The following is a 17,101-nucleotide window of genomic DNA, read 5'->3' as shown; positions in this document are numbered from 1 at the left end:
ACCGTTTTGGTGTGGTTTGGTACCGTAACAAAGTACTCGTACGGTATTGGACGGTTTTGGTGTGGTTTGGTACCGTAACGAAGTACTCGTACGGTATTGCACCGTTTTGGTGTGGTTTGGTACCGTATGGATGTACTCGTACGGTATTGCACCGTTTTGGTGTGGTTTTGGTACCGTATGGATGTACTCGTACGGTATTGCAACGTTTTGGTGTGGTTTGGTACCGTAACGAAGTACTCGAATGGTATTGTACGGTTTTGGTGTGGTTTGGTACCGTAACGAAGTACTCGTACGGTATTGCACCGTTTGGGTGTGCTTTGGTACCGTATGGATGTACTCGTACGGTATTTCACCGTTTTGGTGTGATTTGGTACCTTATGGATGTACTCGTACGGTATTGCACCATTTTGGTGTGCTTTGGTACCGTATGATGGACTCGTACAGTATTGTACTGTTTTGGTGTGGTTTGATAGCGTAACGAAGTACTCGTACGGTATTGCATCGTTTTGGTGTGGTTTGGTACCGTATGGATGTATTCCTACGGTATTGCACTGTTTTGGTGTGGTTTGGTACCGTATGGATGTACTCGTACGGTATTGCACCGTTTTGGTGTGGTTTGGTACCGTATGGATGTACTCGTACTGTATTGCACCGTTATGGTGTGGTTTTGTACCGTACCGCACTACTCGTACGGTATTGTACTGTTCTGGTGTGGTGTGGTACCGTAACGAAGTACTCGTACGGTATTGCACCGTTTTGGTGTGGTTTGGTGCCGTATGGATGTACTCGTACGGTATTGCACCGTTTTGGTGTCGTTTGGTACCGTATGGGTGTACTCGTACAGTTTTGCACCGTTTGTTGTGGTTTGGTACCGTATGGATGTACTCGTACGGTATTGCACCGTTTTGGTGTGGTTTGGTACCGTATGGATGTACTCGTACAGTTTTCCACCGTTTTGGTGTGGTTTGGTACCGTATGGATGTACTCGTACGGTATTGCACCGTTTTGGTGTGGTTTGGTACCGTAACGAAGTACTCGTACGGTATTGTACGGTTTTGGTGTGGTTTGGTACCGAAACGAAGTACTCGTACGGTATTGCACCGTTTTGGTGTGGTTTGGTACCGTATGGATGTACTCGTACGATATTGCACCGTTTTGGTGTGGTTTGGTACCGTATGGATGTACTCGTACAGTTTTGCACCGTTTGGTGTGGTTAGGTACCGTATGGATGTACTCGTACGGTATTGCACTGTTTTGGTGTGGTTTGGTACCGTATGGATGTACTCGTACGGTTTTGCACCGTTTTGGCGTGGTTTGGTACCGTATTGAAGCATCGTACGGTATTGCTCCGATTTGGTGTGCTTTGATACCGTAACGAAGTACTCGAACGGTATTGCACCGTTTTGGTGTGGTTTGGTACCGTATGGATGTACTCGTACGGTATTGCACCGTTTTGGTGTAGTTTGGTACCGTATCGAAGTACTCGTACGGTATTGGACCGTTTTGGTGTGGTTTGGTACCGTAACGAAGTACTCGTACGGTATTGCACTTTTTTGATGTGGTTTGGTACCGTATGGATATACTCGTACAGTTTTGCACCGTTTGGTGTGGTTTGGTACCGTATGGATGTACTCGTACGGTATTGCACCGTTTTGGTGTGGTTTGGTACCGTATGGAAGTCCTCGTACGGTATTGGACGGTTTTGGTGTGGTTTGGTACCGTAACGAAGTACTCGTACGGTATTGCACCGTTTTGGTGTGGTTTGGTACCGTATGGATGTACTCGTACGGTATTGCACCGTTTTGGTGTGGTTTGGTACCGTAACGAAGTACTCGTACGGTATTGTACGGTTTTGGTGTGGTTTGGTACCGAAACGAAGTACTCGTACGGTATTGCACCGTTTTGGTGTGGTTTGGTACCGTATGGATGTACTCGTACGGTATTGCACCGTTATGGTGTGGTTTGGTACCGTATGGATGTACTCGTACAGTTTTGCACCGTTTGGTGTGGTTAGGTACCGTATGGATGTACTCGTACGGTTTTGCACCGTTTTGGCGTGGTTTGGTACCGTATCGAAGCATCGTACGGTATTGTTCCGATTTGGTGTGCTTTGATACCGTAACGAAGTACTCGAACGGTATTGCACCGTTTTGGTGTGGTTTGGTACCGTATGGATGTACTCGTACGGTATTGCACCGTTTTGGTGTAGTTTGGTACCGTATCGAAGTACTCGTACGGTATTGGACCGTTTTGGTGTGGTTTGGTACCGTAACGAAGTACTCGTACGGTATTGCACTTTTTTGGTGTGGTTTGGTACCGTATGGATATACTCGTACAGTTTTTCACCGTTTGGTGTGGTTTGGTACCGTATGGATGTACTCGTACGGTATTGCACCGTTTTGGTGTGGTTTGGTACCGTATGGAAGTACTCGTACGGTATTGGACGGTTTTGGTGTGGTTTGGTACCGTAACGAAGTACTCGTACGGTATTGCACCGTTTTGGTGTGGTTTGGTACCGTATGGATGTACTCGTACGGTATTGCACCGTTTTGGTGTTGTTTGGTACCGTATGGATGTACTCGTACGGTATTGCACCGTTTTGGTGTGGTTTGGTACCGTAACGAAGTACTCGTACGGTATTGTACGGATTTGGTGTGGTTTAGTACCGTAACGAAGTACTCGTACGGTATTGCACCGTTTTGGTGTGCTTTCGTACCGTATGGATGTACTCGTACGGTATTTCACCGTTTTGGTGTGATTTGGTACCTTATGGATGTACTCGTACGGTATTGCACCATTTTGGTGTGCTTTGGTACCGTATGATGGACTCGTACGGTATTGTACCGTTTTGGTGTGGTTTGATAGCGTAACGAAGTACTCGTACGGTATTGCATCGTTTTGGTGTGGTTTGGTACCGTATGGATGTATTCATACGGTATTGCACCGTTTTGGTGTGGTTTGGTACCGTATGGATGTACTGGTATGGTATTGCACCGTTTTGGTGTCGTTTGGTACCGTATGGATGTACTCGTACTGTATTGCACCGTTATGGTGTGGTTTGGTACCGTACCGCACTACTCTTACGGTATTGTACCGTTTTGGTGTGGTGTGGTACCAAAACGAAGTACTCGTACGGTATTGCACCGTTTTGGTGTGGTTTGGTGCCGTATGGATGTACTCGTACGGTATTGCACCGTTTTGGTGTGGTTTGGTACCGTATGGGTGTACTCGTACAGTTTTGCACCGTTTGGTGTGGTTTGGTACCGTATGGATGTACTCGTACGGTATTGCACCGTTTTGGTGTGGTTTGGTACCGTATGGATGTACTCGTACGGTATTGCACCGTTTTGGTGTGGTTTGGTACCGTATGGATGTACTCGTACGGTATTGCACCGTTTTGGTGTGGTTTGGTACCGTAACGAAGTACTCGTACGGTATTGGACGGTTTTGGTGTGGTTTGGTACCGTAACGAAGTACTCGTACGGTATTGCACCGTTTTGGTGTTGTTTGGTACCGTATGGATGTACTCGTACGGTATTGCACCGTTTTGGTGTGGTTTGGTACCGTATGGATGTACTCGTACGGTATTGCACCGTTTTGGTGTGGTTTGGTACCGTAACGAAGTACTCGTACGGTATTGTACGGTTTTGGTGTGGTTTGGTACCGTAACGAAGTACTCGTACGGTATTGCACCGTTTTGGTGTGGTTTGGTACCGTATGGATGTACTCGTACGGTATTGCATCGTTTTGGTGTGGTTTGGTACCGTATGGATGTACTCGTACAGTTTTGCACCGTTTGGTGTGGTTTGGTACCGTATCGATGTACTCGTACGGTATTGCACCGTTTTGGTGTGGTTTGGTACCGTATGGATATACTCGTACGGTATTGCACCGTTTTGGTGTGGTTTGGTACCGTATGGATATACTCGTACGGTATTGCACCGTTTTGTTGTGGTTTGGTACCGTATCGAAGCATCGTACGGTATTGTTCTGTTTTGGTGTGGTTTGGTACCGTAACGAAGTACTCGTACGGTATTGCACCGTTTTGGTGTGGTTTGGTCCCGTATGGATGCACTCGTACGGTATTTCACCGTTTTGGTGTGATTTTGTACCTTATGGATGTACTCGTACGGTATTGCACCGTTTTGGTGTGCTTTGGTACCGTACGATGGACTCATACGGTATTGTACCGTTTTGGTGTGGTTTGATGGCGTAACGAAGTACTAGTACGGTATTGCATCGTTTTGGTGTGGTTTGGTACCGTATGGATGTATTCATACGGTATTGCACCGTTTTGGTGTGGTTTGGTACCGTATGGAAGTACTCGTTTTGTATTGCACCGTTAAGGTGTGGTTTGGTACCGTACCGCACTACTCGTACGGTATTGTACCGTTTTGGTGTGGTGTGGTACCGTAACGAAGTATTCGTACGGTATTGCACCGTTTTGGTGTGGTTTGGTGCCATATGGATGTACTCGTACGGTATTGCACCGTTTTGGTGTGGTTTGGTACCGTACGGGTGTACTCGTACAGTTTTACCCCGTTTGGTGTGGTTTGGTACCGTATGGATGTACTCGTACGGTATTGCACCGTTTTGGTGTGGTTTGGTACCGTATGGATATACTCGTACGGTTTTGCACCGTTTTGGCGTGGTTTGGTACCGTAACGAAGCATCGTACGGTATTGTTCCGATTTGGTGTGCTTTGATACCGTAACGAAGTACTCGAACGGTATTGCACCGTTTTGGTGTGGTTTGGTACCGTATGGATGTACTCGTACGGTATTGCACCGTTTTGGTGTAGTTTGGTACCGTATCGAAGTACTCGTACGGTATTGGACCGTTTTGGTGTGGTTTGGTACCGTAACGAAGTACTCGTACGGTATTGCACTTTTTTGGTGTGGTTTGGTACCGTATGGATATACTCGTACAGTTTTGCACCGTTTGGTGTGGTTTGGTACCGTATCGATGTACTCGTACGGTATTGCACCGTTTTGGTGTGGTTTGGTACCGTATGGAAGTACTCGTACGGTATTGGACGGTTTTGGTGTGGTTTGGTACCGTAACGAAGTACTCGTACGGTATTGCACCGTTTTGGTGTGGTTTGGTACCGTATGGATGTACTCGTACGGTATTGCACCGTTTTGGTGTGGTTTGGTACCGTATGGATGTACTCGTACGGTATTGCACCGTTTTGGTGTGGTTTGGTACCGTAACGAAGTACTCGTACGGTATTGTACGGATTTGGTGTGGTTTAGTACCGTAACGAAGTACTCGTACGGTATTGCACCGTTTTGGTGTGCTTTGGTACCGTATGGATGTACTCGTACGGTATTTCACCGTTTTGGTGTGATTTGGTACCTTATGGATGTACTCGTACGGTATTGCACCATTTTGGTGTTCTTTGGTACCGTATGATGGACTCGTACGGTATTGTACCGTTTTGGTGTGGTTTGATAGCGTAACGAAGTACTCGTACGGTATTGCAACGTTTTGGTGTGGTTTGGTACCGTATGGATGTATTCATACGGTATTGCACCGTTTTGGTGTGGTTTGGTACCGTATGGATGTACTCGTACGGTATTGCACCGTTTTGGTGTGGTTTGGTACCGTATGGATGTACTCGTACTGTATTGCACCGTTATGGTGTGGTTTGGTACCGTACCGCACTACTCGTACGGTATTGTACTGTTCTGGTGTGGTGTGGTACCGTAACGAAGTACTCGTACGGTATTGCACCGTTTTGGTGTGGTTTGGTGCCGTATGGATGTACTCGTACGGTATTGCACCGTTTTGGTGTCGTTTGGTACCGTATGGGTGTACTCGTACAGTTTTGCGCCGTTTGTTGTGGTTTGGTACCGTTTGGATGTACTCGTACGGTATTGCACCGTTTTGGTGTGGTTTGGTACCGTATGGATGTACTCGTACAGTTTTGCACCGTTTGGTGTGGTTTGGTACCGTATGGATGTACTTGTACGGTATTGCACCGTTTTGGTGTGGTTTGGTAACGTATGTATGTACTCGTACGGTTTTGCACCGTTTTGGCGTGGTTTGGTACCGTATCGAAGCATCGTACGGTATTGTTCCGATTTGGTGTGCTTTGATACCGTAACGAAGTACTCGTACGGTATTGCACCGTTTTGCTGTGGTTTGGTACCGTATGGATGTACTCGTACGGTATTGCACCGTTTTGGTGTAGTTTGGTACCGTATCGAAGTACTCGTACGGTATTGGACCGTTTTGGTGTGGTTTGGTACCGTAACGAAGTACTCGTACGGTATTGCACTTTTTTGGTGTGGTTTGGTACCGTATGGATATACTCGTACAGTTTTGCACCGTTTGGTGTGGTTTGGTACTGTATCGATGTACTCGTACGGTATTGCACCGTTTTGGTGTGGTTTGGTACCGTATGGAAGTACTCGTACGGTATTGGACGGTTTTGGTGTGGTTTGGTACCGTAACGAAGTACTCGTACGGTATTGCACCGTTTTGGTGTGGTTTGGTACCGTATGGATGTACTCGTACGGTATTGCACCGTTTTGGTGTGGTTTGGTACCGTATGGATGTACTCGTACGGTATTGCACCGTTTTGGTGTGGTTTGGTACCGTAACGAAGTACTCGTACGGTATTGTACGGATTTGGTGTGGTTTAGTACCGTAACGAAGTACTCGTACGGTATTGCACCGTTTTGGTGTGCTTTGGTACCGTATGGATGTACTCGTACGGTATTTAACCGTTTTGGTGTGATTTGGTACCTTATGGATGTACTCGTACGGTATTGCACCATTTTGGTGTGCTTTGGTACCGTATGATGGACTCGTACGGTATTGTACCGTTTTGGTGTGGTTTGATAGCGTAACGAAGTACTCGTACGGTATTGCAACGTTTTGGTGTGGTTTGGTACCGTATGGATGTATTCATACGGTATTGCACCGTTTTGGTGTGGTTTGGTACCGTATGGATGTACTCGTACGGTATTGCACCGTTTTGGTGTGGTTTGGTACCGTATGGATGTACTCGTACTGTATTGCACCGTTATGGTGTGGTTTGGTACCGTACCGCACTACTCGTACGGTATTGTACTGTTCTGGTGTGGTGTGGTACCGTAACGAAGTACTCGTACGGTATTGCAGCGTTTTGGTGTGGTTTGGTGCCGTATGGATGTACTCGTACGGTATTGCACCGTTTTGGTGTCGTTTGGTACCGTATGGGTGTACTCGTACAGTTTTGCGCCGTTTGTTGTGGTTTGGTACCGTTTGGATGTACTCGTACGGTATTGCACCGTTTTGGTGTGGTTTGGTACCGTATGGATGTACTCGTACAGTTTTGCACCGTTTGGTGTGGTTTGGTACCGTATGGATGTACTTGTACGGTATTGCACCGTTTTGGTGTGGTTTGGTACCGTATGTATGTACTCGTACGGTTTTGCACCGTTTTGGCGTGGTTTGGTACCGTATCGAAGCATCGTACGGTATTGTTCCGATTTGGTGTGCTTTGATACCGTAACGAAGTACTCGTACGGTATTGCACCGTTTTGGTGTGGTTTGGTACCGTATGGATGTACTCGTACGGTATTGCACCGTTTTGGTGTGGTTTGGTACCGTATGGATGTACTCGTACGGTATTGCACCGTTTTGGTGTGGTTTGGTACCGTAACGAAGTACTCGTACGGTATTGTACGGATTTGGTGTGGTTTAGTACCGTAACGAAGTACTCGTACGGTATTGCACCGTTTTGGTGTGCTTTGGTACCGTATGGATGTACTCGTACGGTATTTCACCGTTTTGGTGTGATTTGGTACCTTATGGATGTACTCGTACGGTATTGCACCATTTTGGTGTGCTTTGGTACCGTATGATGGACTCGTACGGTATTGTACCGTTTTGGTGTGGTTTGATAGCGTAACGAAGTACTCGTACGGTATTGCAACGTTTTGGTGTGGTTTGGTACCGTATGGATGTATTCATACGGTATTGCACCGTTTTGGTGTGGTTTGGTACCGTATGGATGTACTCGTACGGTATTGCACCGTTTTGGTGTGGTTTGGTACCGTATGGATGTACTCGTACTGTATTGCACCGTTATGGTGTGGTTTGGTACCGTACCGCACTACTCGTACGGTATTGTACTGTTCTGGTGTGGTGTGGTACCGTAACGAAGTACTCGTACGGTATTGCACCGTTTTGGTGTGGTTTGGTGCCGTATGGATGTACTCGTACGGTATTGCACCGTTTTGGTGTCGTTTGGTACCGTATGGGTGTACTCGTACAGTTTTGCACCGTTTGTTGTTGTTTGGTACCGTTTGGATGTACTCGTACGGTATTGCACCGTTTTGGTGTGGTTTGGTACCGTATGGATGTACTCGTATAGTTTTGCACCGTTTGGTGTGGTTTGGTACCGTATGGATGTACTTGTACGGTATTGCACCGTTTTGGTGTGGTTTGGTACCGTATGTATGTACTCGTACGGTTTTGCACCGTTTTGGCGTGGTTTGGTACCGTATCGAAGCATCGTACGGTATTGTTCCGATTTGGTGTGCTTTGATACCGTAACGAAGTACTCGTACGGTATTGCACCGTTTTGGTGTGGTTTGGTACCGTATGGATGTACTCGTACGGTATTGCACCGTTTTGGTGTGGTTTGGTACCGTATGGAAGTACTCGTACGGTATTGGACGGTTTTGGTGTGGTTTGGTACCGTAACGAAGTACTCGTACGGTATTGCACCGTTTTGGTGTGGTTTGGTACCGTATGGATGTACTCGTACGGTATTGCACCGTTTTGGTGTCGTTTGGTACCGTAATGAAGTACTCGTACGGTATTGTACGGTTTTGGGGTGGTTTGGTACCGAAACGAAGTACTCGTACGGTATTGCACCGTTTTGGTGTGGTTTGGTACCGTATGGATGTACTCGTACGGTATTGCACCGTTATGGTGTGGTTTGGTACCGTATGGATGTACTCGTACAGTTTTGCACCGTTTGGTGTGGTTAGGTACCGTATGGATGTACTCGTACGGTATTGCACCGTTTTGGTGTGGTTTGGTACCGTATGGATGTACTCGTACGGTTTTGCACCGTTTTGGCGTGGTTTGGTACCGTATCGAAGCATCGTACGGTATTGTTCCGATTTGGTGTGCTTTGATACCGTAACGAAGTACTCGAACGGTATTGCACCGTTTTGGTGTGGTTTGGTACCGTATGGATGTACTCGTACGGTATTGCACCGTTTTGGTGTAGTTTGGTACCGTATCGAAATACTCGTACGGTATTGCACCGTTTTGGTGTGGTTTGGTACCGTAACGAAGTACTCGTACGGTATTGTACGGTTTTGGTGTGATTTTGGTACCTTAACGAAGTACTCGTACGGTATTGCACCGTTTTGGTGTGGTTTGGTACCGTATGGATGTACTCGTACGGTATTGCATCGTTTTGGTGTGGTTTGGTACCGTATGGATGTACTCGTACAGTTTTGCACCGTTTGGTGTGGTTTGGTACCGTATCGATGTACTCGTACGGTATTGCACCGTTTTGGTGTGGTTTGGTACCGTATGGATATACTCGTACGGTATTGCACCGTTTTGGTGTGGTTTGGTACCGTATGGATATACTCGTACGGTATTGCACCGTTTTGTTGTGGTTTGGTACCGTATCGAAGCATCGTACGGTATTGTTCTGTTTTGGTGTGGTTTGGTACCGTAACGAAGTACTCGTACGGTATTGCACCGTTTTGGTGTGGTTTGGTCCCGTATGGATGTACTCGTACGGTATTTCACCGTTTTGGTGTGATTTTGTACCTTATGGATGTACTCGTACGGTATTGCACCGTTTTGGTGTGCTTTGGTACCGTACGATGGACTCGTACGGTATTGTACCGTTTTGGTGTGGTTTGATGGCGTAACGAAGTACTCGTACGGTATTGCATCGTTTTGGTGTGGTTTGGTACCGTATGGATGTATTCATACGGTATTGCACCGTTTTGGTGTGGTTTGGTACCGTATGGAAGTACTCGTACTGTATTGCACCGTTAAGGTGTGGTTTGGTACCGTACCGCACTACTCGTACGGTATTGTACCGTTTTGGTGTGGTGTGGTACCGTAACGAAGTATTCGTACGGTATTGCACCGTTTTGGTGTGGTTTGGTGCCATATGGATGTACTCGTACGGTATTGCACCGTTTTGGTGTGGTTTGGTACCGTACGGGTGTACTCGTACAGTTTTACCCCGTTTGGTGTGGTTTGGTACCGTATGGATGTACTCGTACGGTATTGCACCGTTTTGGTGTGGTTTGGTACCGTATGGATATACTCGTACGGTTTTGCACCGTTTTGGCGTGGTTTGGTACCGTATGGATATACTCGTACGGTATTGCACCGTTTTGTTGTGGTTTGGTACCGTATCGAAGCATCGTACGGTATTGTTCTGTTTTGGTGTGGTTTGGTACCGTAACGAAGTACTCGTACGGTATTGCACCGTTTTGGTGTGGTTTGGTCCCGTATGGATGTACTCGTACGGTATTTCACCGTTTTGGTGTGATTTTGTACCTTATGGATGTACTCGTACGGTATTGCACCGTTTTGGTGTGCTTTGGTACCGTACGATGGACTCGTACGGTATTGTACCGTTTTGGTGTGGTTTGATGGCGTAACGAAGTACTCGTACGGTATTGCATCGTTTTGGTGTGGTTTGGTACCGTATGGATGTATTCATACGGTATTGCACCGTTTTGGTGTGGTTTGGTACCGTAACGAAGCATCGTACGGTATTGTTCCGATTTGGTGTGCTTTGATACCGTAACGAAGTACTCGAACGGTATTGCACCGTTTTGGTGTGGTTTGGTACCGTATGGATGTACTCGTACAGTTTTGCACCGTTTGGTGTGGTTTGGTACCGTATCGATGTACTCGTACGGTATTGCGCCGTTTTGGTGTGGTTTGGTACCGTATCGATATACTCGTACGGTTTTGCACCGTTTTGGTGTGGTTTGGTACCGTATCGAAGGATCGTACGGTATTGTTCTGTTTTGGTGTGGTTTGGTACCGTAACGAAGTACTCGTACGGTATTGCACCGTTTTGGTGTGCTTTGGTACCGTATGGATGTACTCGTACGGTATTTCACCGTTTTGGTGTGATTTGGTACCTTATGGATGTACTCGTACGGTATTGCACCATTTTGGTGTGCTTTGGTACCGTATGATGGACTCGTACGGTATTGTACCGTTTTGGTGTGGTTTGATAGCGTAACGACGTACTCGTACGGTATTGCATCGTTTTGGTGTGGTTTGGTACCGTATGGATGTATTCCTACGGTATTGCACCGTTTTGGTGTGGTTTGGTACCGTATGGATGTACTCGTACTGTATTGCACCGTTATGGTGTGGTTTGGTACCGTACCGCACTACTCGTACGGTATTGTACCGTTTTGGTGTGGTGTGGTACCGTAACGAAGTACTCGTACGGTATTGCACCGTTTTGGTGTGGTTTGGTGCCGTATGGATGTACTCGTACGGTATTGCACCGTTTTGGTGTGGTTTGCTACCATATGGATGTACTCGTACGGTTTTGCACCGTTTTGGCGTGGTTTGGTACCGTATCGAAGCATCGTACGGTATTTGTTCCGATTTGGTGTGCTTTGATACCGTAACGAAGTACTGCAACGGTATTGCACCGTTTTGGTGTGGTTTGGTACCGTATGGATGTACTCGTACAGTTTTGCACCGTTGGGTGTGGTTTGGTACCGTATCGATGTACTCCTACGGTATTGCACCGTTTTGGTGGGGTTTGGTACCGTATGGATATACTCGTACGGTTTTGCACCTTTTTGGTGTGGTTTGGTACCGTATCGAAGCATCGTACGGTATTGTTCTGTTTTGGTGTGGTTTGGTACCGTAACGAAGTACTCGTACGGTATTGCACCGTTTTGGTGTGGTTTGGTACCGTATGGATGTACTCGTACGGTATTTCACCGTTTTCGTGTGATTTGGTACCTTATGGATGTACTCGTACGGTATTGCACCATTTTGGTGTGCTTTGGTACCGTATGATGGACTCGTACGGTATTGTACCGTTTTGGTGTGGTTTGATAGCGTAACGAAGTACTCGTACTGTATTGCATCGTTTTGGTGTGGTTTGGTACCGTATGGATGTACTCGTACGGTATTGCACCGTTTTGGTGTGGTTGGGTACCGTATGGATGTACTCGTACCGTTTTGCACCGTTTGGTGTGGTTTGGTACCGTATGGATGTACTCGTACGGTATTGCTCCGTTTTGGTGTGGTTTGGTACCGTATGGATGTACTCGTACAGTATTGCACCGTTTTGGTGTGGTTTGGTACCGTAACGAAGTACTCGTACGGTATTGTACGGTTTTGGTGTGGTTTGGTACCGTAACGAAGTACTCGTACGGTATTGCACCGTTTTGGTGTGGTTTGGTACCGTATGGATGTACTCGTACGGTATTGCACCGTTTTGGTGTGGTTTGGTACCGTATGGATGTACTCGTACGGTATTGCACCGTTTTGGTGTGGTTTGGTACCGTATGGATGTACTCGTACGGTTTTGCACCGTTTTGGCGTGGTTTGGTACCGTATCGAAGCATCGTACGGTATTGTTCCGATTTGGTGTCCTTTGATACCGTAACGAAGTACTCGAACGGTATTGCACCGTTTTGGTGTGGTTTGGTACCGTATGGATGTACTCGTACAGTTTTGCACCGTTTGGTGTGGTTTGGTACCGTATCGATGTACTCGTACGGTATTGCACCGTTTTGGTGTGGTTTGGTACCGTATGGATATACTCGTACGGTTTTGCACCGTTTTGGTGTGGTTTGGTACCGTATCGAAGCATCGTACGGTATTGTTCCGTTTTGATGTGGTTTGGTACCGTAAGGAAGTACTCGTACGGTATTGTACGGTTTTGGTGTGGTTTGGTACCGTATGGATGTACTCGTACGGTATTTCACCGTTTTGGTGTGAATTGGTACCTTATGGATGTACTCGTACGATATTGCACCGTTTTGGTGTGCTTTGGTACCGTATGATGGACTCGTACGGTATTGTACCGTTTTGGTGAGGTTTGATAGCGTAACGAAGTACTCGTACGGTATTGCATCGTTTTGGTGTGGTTTGGTACCGTATGGATGTATTCATACGGTATTGCACCGTTTTGGTGTGGTTTGGTACCGTATGGATGTACTCGTACGGTATTGCACCGTTTTCGTGTGATTTGGTACCGTATGGATAAACTCGTATGGTTTTGCACCGTTTTCGTGTGGTTTGGTAATTTATGGATGTACTCGTACGGTATTGCACCGTTTTGGTGTGGTTTGGTACGGTAACGAAGTACTCGTACGGTATTGTACTGTTTTGGTGTGGTTTTGTACCGTAACGAAGTACTCGTACGGTATTGTACGGTTTTGGTGTGGTTTGGTACAGTAACGAAGTACTCGTACGGTATTGCACCGTTTTGGTGTGGTTTGGTACCGTATAGATGTACTCGTACGGTATTGCACCGTTTTGGTGTAGTTTGGTACCGTATCGAAGTAGTCGTACGGTATTGTACCGTTTTGGTGTGGTTTGGTACCGTAACGAAGTACTCGTACGGTATTGCATCGTTTTGGTGTGGTTTGGTACCGTATGGATGTACTCATACGGTATTGCACCGTTTTGGTGTGGTTTGGTACCGTATGGATGTACTCGTACGGTATTGCACCGTTTTGGTGTGGTTTGGTACCGTATGGATAAACTCGTATGGTTTTGCACCGTTTTCTTGTGGTTTGGTAATTTATGGATGTACTCGTACGGTATTGCACCGTTTTGGTGTGGTTTGGTACGGTAACGAAGTACTCGTATGGTATTGTACTGTTTTGGTGTGGTTTGGTACCGTAATGAAGTACTCGTACGGTATTGCACCATTTTGGTGTGGTTTGGTACCGTTTGGATGTACTCGCACGGTATTGCACCGTTTTGGTGTGGTTTGGTACCGTATGGATGTACTCGTACGGTATTGCACCGTTTTGGTGTGGTTTGGTACCGTAACGAAGTACTCGTACGGTATTGTACTGTTTTGGTGTGGTTTGGAACCGTAACGAAGTACTCGTACGGTTTTGCACCGTTTTGGTGTGGTTTGGCACCGTATGGATGTACTCGTACGGTATTGCACCGTTTTTGTGTGATTTGGTACCGTAACGAAGTACTCATACGGTATTGTACCGTTTTGGTGTGGTTTGGTACCGTAACGAAGTACTCGTACGGTTTGGCACCGTTTTGTTGTGGTTTGGTACCGTATGGATGTACTCGTACGGTATTGCACCATTTGGTGTGGTTTGGTACCGTATGGATGTACTCGTACGGTATTGCACCGTTTTGGTGTGCTACGGTAACGTGTGGATGTACTCGTACGGTATTGCACCGTTTTGGTGTGGTTTCGTACCGTAACGAAGTACTCTTACGCTATTGCACCGTTTTGGTGTGGTTTGTTACCATATGGATGTACTCGTACGGTATTGCACAGTTTTTGTGTGGTTTGGTACCGTAACGAAGTACTCGTACAGTTTTACACCTTTTTGGTGTGGTTTGGAACCGTATGGATGTACTCGTACGGTATTGCACCGTTTTCGTGTGGTTTGGTACCGTAACGAAGTACTCGTACGGTTTGTTACCGTATGGATGTACTCGTACGGTATTGCACCGTTTTGGTGTGGTTTGGTACGGTAACGAAGTACTCGTACGGTATTGTACTGTTTTGGTGTGGTTTTGTACCGTAACGAAGTACTCGTACGGTATTGTACGGTTTTGGTGTGGTTTGGTACAGTAACGAAGTACTCGTACGGTATTGCACCGTTTTGGTGTGGTTTGGTACCGTATGGATGTACTCGTACGGTATTGCACCGTTTTGGTGTAGTTTGCTACCGTATCGAAGTACTCATACGGTATTGTACCGTTTTGGTGTGGTTTGGTACCGTAACGAAGTACTCGTACGGTATTGCATCGTTTTGGTGTGGTTTGGTACCGTATGGATGTACTCATACGGTATTGCACCATTTGGTGTGGTTTGGTACCGTATGGATGTACTCGTACGGTATTGCACCCTTTTGGTGTGGTTTGGTACGGTAACGAAGTACTCGTACGGAATTGCACCGTTTTGGTGTGGTTTGGTACCATAACGAAGTACTCGTACGGTATTGCACCGTTTTGGTGTGGTTTGGTACCGTAACGAAGTACTCGTACGGTTTGGCACCGTTTTGGTGTGGTTTGGTACCGTATGGATGTACTCATACGGTATTTCACCATTTGGTGTGGTTTGGTACCGTATGGATGTACTCGTACGGTATTGCACCGTTTTGGTGTGGTTTGGTACCGTGTGGATGTAGTCGTACGGTATTGCACCGTTTTGGTGTGGTTTGGTACCGTAACGAAGTACGCGTACGGTTTTGCACCGTTTTGGTGTGGTTTGGTACCGTATGGATGTACTCATATGGTATTGCACCATTTTGGTGTGGTTTGGTACCGTGTGGATGTACTCGTATGGTATTGCACCGTTTTGGTGTGGTTTGGTACCGTGTGGATGTACTCGTACGGTATTGTACCGGTTTGGTGTGGTTTGGTACCGTATGGATGTACTCGTACCGTATTGTACCGTTTTTGTGTGGTTTGGTACCGTAACGAAGTACTCGTTCGGTATTGCACCCTTTTGGTGTGGGTTGGTACTGTATGGATGTACTCGTACGGTATTGCACCGTTTTGGTGTGGTTTGGTACCGTAACGAAGTTCTCGTACGGAATTGCACCGTTTTTGTGTGGTTTGGTACCGTAACGAAGTACTCGTTCGGAATTGTACCCTTTTGGTGTGGTTTGGAACCGTAACGAAATACTCGTACGGTATTGCACCGTTTTGGTGTGGTTTGGTACCATATGGATGTACTTGTACGGTATTGCATAGTTTTTGTGTGGTTTGGTACCGTAACGAAGTACTCGTACGGTATTGTACTGTTTTGGTGTGGTTTGGTACCGTAACGAAGTACTCGTACGGTATTGTACCGTGTTGGTGTGGTTTGGTACCGTAACGAAGTACTCGTACGGTTTGGCACAGTTTTGGTGTGGTTTGGTACCGTATGGATGTACTCGTACGGTATTGCACCGTTTTTGTGTGGTTTGGTACTGTGTGGATGTACTCGTACGGTATTGCACCGTTTTCGTGTGGTTTGGTACCGTATGAATGTACTCGTACGGTATTGTACCGGTTTGTTGTGGTTTGGTACCGTATGTATGTACTCGTACCGTATTGTACCCTTTTTGTGTGGTTTGGTACCGTAACGAAGTACTCGTTCGGTATTGTACCCTTTTGGTGTGGTTTGGAACCGTAACGAAATACTCGTACGGTATTGCACCGTTTTGGTGTGGTTTGGTACCATATGCATGTACTCGTACGGTATTGCATAGTTTTTGTGTGGTTTGGTACCGTAACGATGTATTCGTACGGTATTGTACTGTTTTGGTGTGGTTTGGTACCGTAACGAAGTCCTCGTACGGTATTGTACCGTGTTCGTGTGGTTTGGTACCGTAACGAAGTACTCGTACGGTTTGGCACCGTTTTGGTGTGGTTTGGTACCGTATGGATGTACTCGTACGGTATTGCACCGTTTTGGGGTGGTTTGGTACCGTGTGGATGTACTCGTACGGTATTGCACCGTTTCCGTGTGGTTTGGTACCGTATGAATGTACTCGTACGGTATTGTACCAGTTTGGTGTGGTTTGGTACCGTATGGATGTACTCGTACCGTATTGTACCGTTTTTGTGTGGTTTCGTACCGTAACGAAGTACTCGTTCGGTATTGTACCCTTTTGGTGTGGTTTGGAACCGTAACGAAATACTCGTACGGTATTGCACCGTTTTGGTGTGGTTTGGTACCATATGGATGTACTCGTATGGTATTGCACAGTTTTTGTGTGGTTTGGTACCGTAACGAAGTACTCGTACGGTATTGTACTGTTTTGGTGTGGTTTGGTACCGTAACGAAGTACTCGTACGGTTTTGCACCGTTTTTGTGTGGTTTGGTACTGTATGGATGTGCTCGTACGGTATTGCACCGTTTTGGTGTGGTTTGGTA

This window comes from Rhododendron vialii, chromosome 6a (genome assembly GCF_030253575.1).
Source record: "Rhododendron vialii isolate Sample 1 chromosome 6a, ASM3025357v1".
NCBI classification, from domain to species: Eukaryota; Viridiplantae; Streptophyta; class Magnoliopsida; order Ericales; family Ericaceae; genus Rhododendron; species Rhododendron vialii.
Note: the sequence above shows the minus strand (reverse complement) of the source record.